General features: G+C 35.2%; 1 pseudogene; it reads left to right on the top strand.

Annotated features, from left to right (window-relative positions):
• Positions 1–2180: 2180 nt before the first annotated feature.
• Positions 2181–2256, top strand: LOC112310302 (small nucleolar RNA U3; annotated as a pseudogene).
• Positions 2257–11647: the final 9391 nt, after the last annotated feature.

Raw genomic sequence — 11647 nt, 5'->3', positions numbered from 1 at the left:
CCAGGTCCCCTGTTGGGGTGTGTGAGAGGCAAACAATTGATGTTTCTGCCCCTCCCTGAAAGTGGATGAATAAAATCTTTTAAAAATAATAATATACAAATAAACACTGTTTTTTTAAAAGAAATACTCAGATAGTTTCAAAAAATACAGATGTTTGGCCCCTCTCCTAGAAACTGAGTTAGTTGTTTTGGATTGAAGTTTGGGCATAGAATTTCCTTAAAGTTTCTTAGGTGATTCCTATGTGCAACCAAAGTTGAGATCCCCTGCACTAAAGGAAGTGAATTTCTTCTCTGGGGAAGACTCATGCAGAGTTTGAGAGAGAAGAGCAGAGCAAGAGGTAGTTCAGAATCCCGAACACATGCACAGAAGGAGTGAATGGAAAGGCCAGTCTTCTCAGAAGGTAAATACACTTAATACCTAATGTGACAGAGTAAGATGCCCCTTCTTTTAGCAAATGAGGCTCTGCATGTTGTTCCCTACCTAGAACCTTTGCCTGAATCTTGACACTTTATGCTTCTGCACACACCAAGCTTGAAGTTATCGCTGCAGGTGGGGTAGCTGCAATGAAAACCTGTATCATTTGTTTCCTATCACCAACATAATCTTTAATTCATAAAATTAATTGAAAATCGAGAATCATGGGATATGAAGCAAAACTAACAGCATTAAAAAGAAAGACCGGCCAGAGGGAAGGGGGGAAGGGACAGTGGGGAGAAGGGTTTTCAGAAACTACTATAAAGGACACATAGACAAAACCAAGGGGGAGGGTGGAAGCAGGGGAGGGAGGTGAGTTTGGCTAGGGTGGGGTAGAGGGGTGGGGAGAAAATGCAGACAACAGTAATTGAACAACAATAAAATAATAAAAAAATAAAAAAAAAATAAAAACACTTAAGGACATACACAAAAAACCAAAAAAACAAAACCACAATAGAACAATTATAATGATATACTTTAATAAAAGTTATGTAAATGCGAAAAAAAAAGAAAGAAAGACCTTTGGAGAGGGAGAGGAAAAAAAAATATCTTGGCTCTGAAACACAAGGAATTTAGAATTAGAATAGAAACTCTAAGCTGCTAATTAGTACTCCCAGAGAGATGCTAAGATATTAGACACAAAAATAAGTGGCAATCAAAAATAAGCGAAAAAAGATTCTCATAAAAAGTGTATGAGCATGTATAAGATAATAAGTTTAAAATATCAATAGAGTGGACAAAGCTGAGAAAAAGAGTCAAGAATATGAAGGTAAAAACAAAATATTCGTAATATGAGCAAAAAGAAAGAGGCATACAAATACGGGGAAAAAACAAATGTAAATAGATATGAAGAGTCAGCCTTGGACTTTCAGAATGTATCTAAAATAAACTCCAGAAGGCAAAAATGAAATCAGATTTAAATGAAACAAGAATAAATACTCGTTTAGTAAGTAAGAGAAAAACATTTGTAAAAACTAGAAGCACATAAAATCTGGGGTTTAAGAGTTAATCAAATTAGGTAAATGTAAAAAGACCCACTTCTAGTGTGATAATCCAGCAAAATTTTAGAACTTCAAGAAACAAAGAGAAATTCTAAAAGCATGGGGAGGGGGTCAAGAAGAAGCCTAAATATAGAATTGTGGAAATTCATTTTGATATCAGAATCATCATCATTGACAATTGAAGCTAGAAGACAATGATCAAGCATCTTCCAAGTTTGAGATGAAATGATTTGGTAGCTCTTACTCTATATCAAATCAACTAAGCGAAATAATGACATCTTTATCTGATAAATATTCAAAAATGTTAATACCTGTACACTTTATATGTAAGAATTACCCAATGCATATAAACTTCAACAAAAGAACAATAATATGGGAAACAAGACACAGTAGTGAGATATATTCCAGTAATGAAATGTTAATTAAACAATTAAGGATGCATAATGTTAAAAATGCCAATTGAGAAACAAAAAATATTTTATGAAAAATAATGAAACATGCTGGTGAGAAAATTAAAAGAGTGATACTATACAAGGGCTATGGTGATTTTCAGAAGGAAGATATAGCTATTGATTTTATCTTGATAGTAGTAATACAATGGAAGTTTAAATATTCATTCAAAGTATTAACATAGAAAGTGTAAAAAAAGTTAATAGTAAAATTTAATATTAACTTAATAAAAGTTAATATTAAACTGTTAGAACCAAGACTATACTTTCAGGGATCATTTCTATAGTTTGTTATTAAACTGTTAAAACCTAATTGGTGAGTAAATGGTAATATGTCTTATAGTTTCATGTTAATTAAATTGTTTGCATAACTTAAAAAATAATTTAAAATATAACAAACGGATGCAATGGAATAAGTAATTATTAGAAGAAAAGAAGATGCAAAGAGTTCAACATGAAAAGCTTAAAATGGAATAAATTAAAATCAATAAATATAAAAGAATCATAAGATATTTACTTTTGGTTACAAAAGGAAAATGGATAATGCAGTATTGATCTCAGATAAGATAGAACTCATGATGAATGCATTAGGTAAACATAATAGTTTATTTTGTAGTGAAAAAATTCCAGTCCAGGAAAGCACAGTGGTGTTGAATCTTTTTTCACTAATAATCTATCTTTAAAATACTTAGGGCAAAATATGAATAATAATTTTAAGGAGAAATTAACCAACCTACTATCTTAGTGGGACATCAAAGTGCATTTAAATTAGATTAAGTAGACCAAAACTAATTAATGATATTGAGGATTTAAATAGTATGAGTAAGAAAGATGAGTAATGAGAACAAAAATTTTTCAAACATGTTTGAAAATGAACTCTGTGCAATTACTTAAAACAATCTCAAAAAAATTACAAAAAGAAAAAAAAAACTAAAAGGAGAAATTTCTAAAAGTTACATTCACTTAATGTAATGCAATAAAAATGGAATACACCACAATAACTTTAAACTCCAAGCTGTCCTTTATAAAGGCTAATAATAATAGTGATAACAAAAATGAGATATAAAATTATTTATAATGGAAATTATAAACAATATGAAAATGAGAATATTTCATTGCCAATTTTGAGTAATGCTAAAGAGGAGTTCAGGAAAAAATGTATGACCTCAAACATATTTTAAAAAGTGTAGTTTTGCCCTAGCTGGCTAGTTCAGTTGGTTAGAACGTCCTCCCAATATGCCAAGGTTGCTGGTTTCATCCCTCGTCAAGGCACATACAAGAAGCAACCAACAAATGCTTCAGTAAGCGGAACAACAAATAGATGTTTCTCTCCCTCTGTCCCCTTCTCTTTCTCTCTAAAATTAATTAAAAAGTATAGCTTCGAGGGACTTCTGGCCAAGATGGAGGTGTAGGTAGACACACTGTGCCTCCTCATACAACCAAAAGAAGGACAACAACAACTTATAAACAAAAAACAACCAGAACTGACAGAAAATCGAACTGTATGGAAGTCTGACAACCAAGGAGTTAAAGAAGACACACTCACCCAGACTGGTAGGAGGGGAGGAGATGTGCAGCTGGGCGGAGAGGACCCGAGGCATGGCAGTAGCTGGAGGACTGGGGTGGGCAAGACAGTGGCTGGCTGGCAAGGAGTAGCTGGTGGATCCCACAAGGCGGTGGCTGGCAGACCCAGCGGTTCCACATTTGCTTGCAGATAAACCGAGAGGAACAACTGGGGAGCGAAACAGACTGGGCAACGCCAGGGCTCCAGTATGAGGAAATAAAGCCCCAAACCACTGATTGAAATCACCTGTGTGGGTTGAGGCGGCAGCAGGAGAAACTCCCAGCCTCACAGGAGAGTTCATTGGAGAGACCCACAGCGTCCCAGAACGTACACAAACCCACCCACCTGGGAATCAGAATCAGCAGGGCCCACTTTGCTTGTGGGTAGCAGGGGAAGTGACTGAAAACTGGCAGAGAGTGGAGCAAGTGCCATTGTTCCCTCTTGGCCCATCCCCCACATATAGCATCACTGAGCAGCTGCAGCGATGTTACCCCACCCTGGAGAATACCTAAGGCTCCACCCCTTTACCTAACAGGCACACCAAGACAAAAAAAAAAAAAAAAAAAGGCCCAAATGAAAGAACAGATGAAAGCTCCAGAAAAAATACAACTAAGCAATGAAGAGATAGCCAACCTATCAGGTGCACAGTTCAAAACACTGGTAATCAGGATGCTCACAGAATTGGTTGAGTATGGTCACAAAATAGAGGAAAAACTGAAGGCTATGCTAATAAGTGAAATAAAGGAAAGTGTACAGGGAACCAATAGTGATAGGAAGGAAACCGGGACTCAGATCAATGGTGTGGACCAGAAGGAAGAAAGAATCATCCAACCAAAACAGAATACAGAAACAAGAATTCAAAAAAAATGAGAGGCTTAGGAACCTCCACGACATTTTTAAACATCCCAACATCCAAATCATAGGGGTGCTAGAAGGAGAAGAGGAAGACCAAGAAATTGGAAACTTATTTGAACAAATAATGAAGGAGAACTTCCCCAGTCTGGCAAAGGAAATAGACTTCCAGGAAGTCCAGGAAGCTCAGAGAGTCCCAAAGAAGCTGGACCCAAGGAGGAACACACCAAGGCACATCATAATCGCATTACCCAAGATTAAAGATAAGGAGAGAATCTTACAAGCAGCAAGAGAAAAGGAGACAGTTACCTACAAAGGAGTTCCCATAAGACTGTCAGCTGATTTCTCAAAAGAGACCTTACAGGCAAGAAGGGGCTGGCAAGAAGTATTCCAAGTCATGAAAGGTAAAGGACCTACATCTAAGATTGCTCTATCCAGCAAAGCTTTCATTTAGAATGGAAGGGAAGATAAAGTGCTTCTCAGATAAGGTCAAATTCAAGGAGTTCATCATCACCAAGCCATTATTATATGAAATGTTAAAGGGACTTATCTAAGAAAAAGGAGGTCAAAAATACGAACAGTGAAATGACAACAAACTCACAACTATCAACAACCGAACTTAAAACAAAAACAAAAACAAACTAAGCAAACAACTAGAACAGGAACAGACTCACAGAAATGGAGATCACATGGATGGTTATCAGCAGGGAGGGGGAGCGAGGAGGGAGGGGGAAAAGGTACAGAGAATAAGTAGCATAAATAGTAGGTAGAAAATAGACAGGGGGGAGGTTAAGAATAGTATGGTAAGTGTAGAAGCCAACGAACTTATTTGTACCACCCATGGACATGAACTAAAGGGGGGAATGTGGGCAGGAGGGGGTGTGCAGGGCTGAGGGGAGTGAAGGGGGGAAAATGGGACAACTGTAATAGCATAAACAATAAAATATATTAAAAATAAAAAGTATAGCTTCAAGCACATACTTAAATATATTTTAAATATACGAACAAGATGAAAAAAATAGTAGGAAGATAAGCTTATTATTGGGACAAATTGATAGGGGATCCAAAAATTGTTTCTTTGGAAAGGTCAATATAACAGCTAAATTTTATTAGGTTTATTTTGAGAAAGGGGATGAACAGAAAGATAATGAGCCAGAATGAGAGAGAGAGAGCATGTGCACAGAATAAGAAAAGACTCATAAGGAAATGGTGGGCAATGCTCTGAAACTGAAAAAAAAATAGTTCCTTCTGTTACATCATCAAGGCATGTGAAAATTTAGAAAAATTATTTTATTTTCTAAGAAAATATAAATCATTCCAGCTAGGGCAAAGTGATGTAACCTAATGCAGGTCTGGCTGTCTGCCAATTTGCAAGCCAATACTGGAGAAGCAGGTGCTGATATAAAGGAAAGTGGTTTGTTTGTGGGTCATCTGGAAGATGGGGGACTCATGTCTCAAAGCCCATCTCCTGGGAAGATGGAGGACTCTTGTCTCAGGCCTGTCTCCACATCTCAGTGGAGATAGAGGTTTTTATAAGGAGGGAGAGGGGAACAGAGCAAAGACATCAAGGGAGGGGGTTGCAAAGTTCTCTTTGTGCAGACCCGCACAGTCCCTTCCGATAAGGCGAGTGATGGTCCGGTGTGCAGCATCCTGGTTTAGTCATCCTGGCTTCACGTCAACTCAGCTTCAAATCATCCTGGATCCATAGGTGAAGGTCAACAAATCTCCTGGAGCTGGGATGCCTGAAGGTCAGGGTCTGTATCTTTTGAAGTTAGTACCTAGGATTCTTATACAAACATACTGTTTATCTATAAGCTACGTATTAGTCAGAGTCAGTACTTACAGAAACAATGTCAAAAAATAGTAGGGTAGGTTACAACTTCCCACTATTACAGTGATAGAAAACTTGATTATGCAAGCCACCAGGCAATAAATGGAAAAGTTGGTAAAATTTCTTCCCTACATAGACACCAGACCTAGAAAGTATTTAAAGGTCAGTCCTACCAATCCTATAATGAGGATAGTATATATTATTTTTCAGAGCATAGAAAAAGAGACTGACATGTTTCATACACACAATAGACAAACAGAAACATACACACTTAGACCTATATACCATTCAAACAATGACAAGGCAAAAGTTCTAAATAAAATACTAACACACTGAATCCTCTTTGTATTAAGGTAAAAAACATTTATTATTAGCATACAAGATTGACTCAATATTGAAAAATCCATTGATGTTCATTGTTACATTCTGAAACTAAAAGAGAGGGAAAAATAAAAGTTGAAAAAACATTTTATTAAAAAGTCCCTTATCTCTATTTTAAAAAACAAGTTAGGACAAATTAAGAATGAAGAGAACTTCCTTAATTTAATGAATCAAATCTACCAAATTTGATTAAATAACACATTCTTTAACATTAAAGAATGCTTCCGTATAAAAATCAGGAACAAAACAAGGTTAGCTCCTATTATTAAATATTGCATAAGACACATGGAAATAATATAAAGTGAGGAAAATGAAGAAGGAGTATACATACTAGAAAGAAAGAAAGACTATCATCTTTTGCACATTATATGATTTTCTTTGCATAATATTCCAAAGAAGTAAATTTAAAAAATGGTAACAACTCAAAATTTTTAGATGCCTATATATAAGAAAAATATACATACCACCTTTTCCTATATATTAGCACCAGTAATTATTTAAAAATGAAACTTGGGATTAAATAGTAAATGTGATGTACATGAGAATAAATTGATCAAAAGGTGTGAAAAATCCGTATAGATAAATAAATAAAGCTCTATTGATGGGTGTGAAGGAAGAATATAAAAACAAAGAGAGAACATGGCTTTATATGACAGACCTTCTGAAAGTAAGCTCACTCCACTGTCAAAACTATGGCATAGTTAAGTTCCTTGGCTTAAATATGCTGCAAACATAATGATTTTTAATAAAAGGGAATGGAAATGAAACCATTGAATCAGTGTAAAACAAATGCACTAAAAGAATGTTGTGTACAACTTGATAGGATTCTCACATTTTCTTGAAGAAAGGCGATGTAAAGCTAATTCACTATACATGAATATTTTTAAATGAAAAAATGAAGATTTTCCCACTATGTATAAAGATAGTGTAAAGAAACATTATTAAAACAGTGTGGTAGTACTAAAAGTATTAAAAATAGAGCAATGAAGCAATGAAATAGAGTAGAAAATCTAGACACAAACTCATATACAGGGTCCGACAGAAGTAACGCCTGCTTGAGTGTGGTTGGTAGGGTAATAATATGGGTGTAATAATTTATATATAGTTTTAATTTGAACATTTCACCTAAAATGTCATGTGGTGTGCTTGAGTGTGATATTCTTATGTTACAGAATGACATGCTTATGATTTGTAATAAAAGATTTTATAATGAAACAGGACATTATTTGTGCCAGACCCTGTATATATTTGTAAATATATATACACATATGTATATGTATATGTAGATATATACATTTTAATAAATGGTTGAGATTCTATTTTCTATCGGATGAGCAAAGGAGGGGATATTCAATGGTGTTGTAACAATTTGGCCATACTCTTAGAAAGCAAATCTTAATTACCTACCTCTCCCCATATATGACAATATTATTTTAGGTCAGTGATTTTCAACCTGTGTGCCGCAAGAGACACACTGATGTGTTGCAGAATTTTTGAAACATGCAATACCTGATTTCTTTTTCTTTAGATTGCCAAATAAAAAATGTCAACAGTAGCCATCAGTATGAATGAATCAAAATTATACCTGTTTTTTCACAAAGGGTAGGAGCTCCCTTTTCTCTGCTGCATAGTATTCCATTGTGTAAATGTACTAATAGTTTTTGATCCACTCATTTACTGATGGGCACTTAACTTGCTTCCAGTACTTGGTTATTGTAAACTGTGCTGCTATGAACATTGGGGTGCACAGGTTCTTTTGGATTGGTGTTTCAGGGTTCTTAGGGTATAATCCCAGCAGTGGAATTGCTGGGTCAAAAGGCAGTTCCATTTTTAGTTTTCTGAGGAAATTCCATACTGTTTTCCACAGTGGCTGCACCAGTCTGCATTATGCTAAGTGAAATAAGCCAGGTGGTGAGGGACAAATACCATATGATCTCACCTTTAATTAGAACATAATCAACAAAAGAAAAAAGCAAACAAAATATAACCAGAGACATGGAAGTTAAGAACAATCTAACAATAACCAGAGGGGAGGGGGGAGGGGCCAATGGGGCGAAGGGTTTTCAGGAAGTACTATAAAGGACAAATGGACAAAACCAAGAGGGAGGGTGGAAGCAGGAGAGGGAGGTGGATTTGGCTAGGGTGAGGGGGAGTGGCGGGGGGGAGGGGAAATGCAGACAACAGTAATTGAACAATAAAATAATTTTTTAAAAATACCAATTTTTTGTTAGATTGGGAAAATATATTTTTGATATGCTGCACAATTTTAGTAATTTATGTGTGCTATGAGAAGAGAAAGATTGGCAATCACTATTTTAGCTGGATTTTTGGCTTAAAGAATTTTTATTATGATTAGATGAAAATATGAGAGAATATTTTTACTCTTCTTGAATTTGATTTCTTAAGAGACACTCCAAATCTCAAAGACATAAGGGAAAACGTTAAATTTGATTATATAAAAAGGAACCATTACTGTCTGATCAAAGTGAGCACAAAATTAAGTGTAAAGTGGAAGGAAATATTTGCAACATACTCAGTGAAAGATAAACATTCATAGTGTTATTGAGACATTATTGAATTACAGTAGGGAAAACAGTATGATTAAATTAAATTCCAGAAGGAAAAACAAGAGACAATCAGGGGAAGAATATAACTAGGAAGAGATCAGCAGAAGGTTCCAAAGGGCTAATACATCTCTGGAAAGGTGTTCAGCATCACAGGTAAGCCCAAAAATGCATACCGATGCTTCCCTGTCACACAATAAAGAGTTTTTCAAGGGGGTGAGGATATGTGGATTCTCATTTGAATATGTTTTGATATAAACTTTGTGGATGATGTTGGCAAAATTTCCTAAAGTTTTAAATGTGTGCGCATTGATCCATCAATTCCAGTTCTGGATATCTACCTTAAAAACCACTTAGAATGTACTCAGTGATGCTTAGGTGGTTTTAATGATGCTCAATGCAAGATGGTTCCAGTAAACATTTTAACTGAAATGCTGAGTTGTTACTGCAAAGGAAGGGTGATTTTACATTTTTACTTCATCTTCATCTGTTCTGTTTGAAGTTTTTGAAAGCCTTTCAAAACAATTTGATATCTCAAAATACATCTGAAGACACCTTACTATCTTGAGAATTTGTTTAAATTGGGTAAGTGGAATACAGTGGATTTCATTGATTTTATTGCCTTTCTGTAATTTGTTTCTGGGACTAGGGAAATAAAAGTAGTGAAAATATTATCTAGAGTGCTAGATGTTGACAGTGATTAAAAGGACTATTTAAATGATGTTATTTATGGAGGAGTCTTGCGATTTTTGGAAATGCCTTTGGTTCCAGGGAGAGCTTCCTCCTTTGTCAAGTTTGAGATCTTTTACTTCTGTTCATGTTAGACGCTGCACAACTAGAAATACTGCTACGGTATCCCACTCAGAGAATGACTTTTAGTATGAAAATTAGAATAGAACTGAAAATGGGAAATGGTATCTTTGACAAGTGAATATTTCCAATTTATGTAGTACAATCTGGAGCTAAAACAAAAGTAATGGACATTTATTTCAAATTCAGGTTGGTTTTTCAACCAGTCTTATAAAATTATTACCATCATATCAGTGTTTAGAGGCAGAATAATTTTGTAGATAGAAAGCAAGTTTACACACTTATTTTGTTTTAGGACATAATTATATTCTATTCTGACTTGTGCGCTATTGTTGAAAATTATATGTGTCTACAATGTTTAATGGCATTTTATGTTTTTGCCACATTATAAGTTTGAGGTGACCATAAATAAATATTACCTGATTATAAATATCAGGTGTTTTGATTTTAAAAGTGAAGTCTAAACAATTCTATTACATTCAGAAGTATAAAATTATTAAAGGAAGGGGATCTCACTCATCAAGAGAAGGCTGAACGTGCAAGTAAGACCAGATTATTACCTAATGTTATTTTGAGTAGTAAACAAAACAGGAAGTTTATTCATAAGGCTTTCTGCTCTCTTGAATTATGAAACTTGTATTCACTGCCTTATAAGGACTTAATATTTAATGTATGACTCAGAAGGAAAAAAGGAGATCTTCCCTGAATTTGGACTATAGATTTTATAAAACAGCATATGACCCAGAGATCCCTTTTCTGAGTACCTACCCTAAAAATTTGAAAACATTTACTTGCAAAGATATGTACCTCTAAGTTCATCGCAGCATTATACATGGTGGCCAAGATATGGAAATAGCCGGTGTCCCTTAATAGATGACTGAATACAGATGTGGCACATATATACAACGGAATACTACTCAGCTAATGGAAAAGATGAAATACCGTTGTACAATTTACAACAACATGGATGGATCATGAGACTATCATGCGAGTAAAATAAGTCAGACAGGAAAAGTCAAGGACCATATAATTTCACTTAATGTGGGATATAAAACTGAACTCATAGACACAGACAACAGTATGGTGGTTACAAGAGGGAAGGGGATTGGGGGATAGTAGGTAGTAAAGGGTAAAGGGCATCCAATATATGGTGACCGAAGATTGCACTTTGGGTGGCAGGTATACAATGCAGTGTACAGATGATGTATTATAGAAATGTACATTTGAAACCTATATAATTTTATTAACTAATGTCACTCCAATAAATTTAATGAAAAATAAAAATAATAAAAGGCTCACCTAATTAAGCCAGGCCCACCTACGATTTTCTTATAATTATTATTATTTTTCTGGTTAATGGGGAAATAGAGTATCTTTTTTTCAGAGTCTGCAAAGAAATGTATTTGTTTACGAGAGCCATGATTTGGAACATTAAAAAGTTCTTCTGGGAATATGATTTGGGAAAAATGTAGTGAGAAGGCGAGACTCGGCAATCTATGGGTGTGTTAAAAGATGTGTGCGAACTCTGGGGTGAACTCTGCTCTGATTTCAGGCCAAAGATGCTTGCCTGGCAGCACCCTGAGTGGTTGAAAGGCCCTGGCTTGAGAGAATTTATTTGGAATCTTCTTTTTCATTAGTATTTCATCTACTATAGCATTTACTGCTGCCTCAACTTGTTTTTGTAGCTTTTTCTTTTCTTTTTTGGTGGGGGGAGGGTGGTT

The sequence above is a fragment of the Desmodus rotundus genome, chromosome X (assembly GCF_022682495.2).
Source record: "Desmodus rotundus isolate HL8 chromosome X, HLdesRot8A.1, whole genome shotgun sequence".
NCBI lineage: Eukaryota > Metazoa > Chordata > Mammalia > Chiroptera > Phyllostomidae > Desmodus > Desmodus rotundus.
The sequence above is the reverse complement of the archived record's forward strand: the minus strand, read 5'-3'. Positions and strand labels throughout refer to the sequence as shown.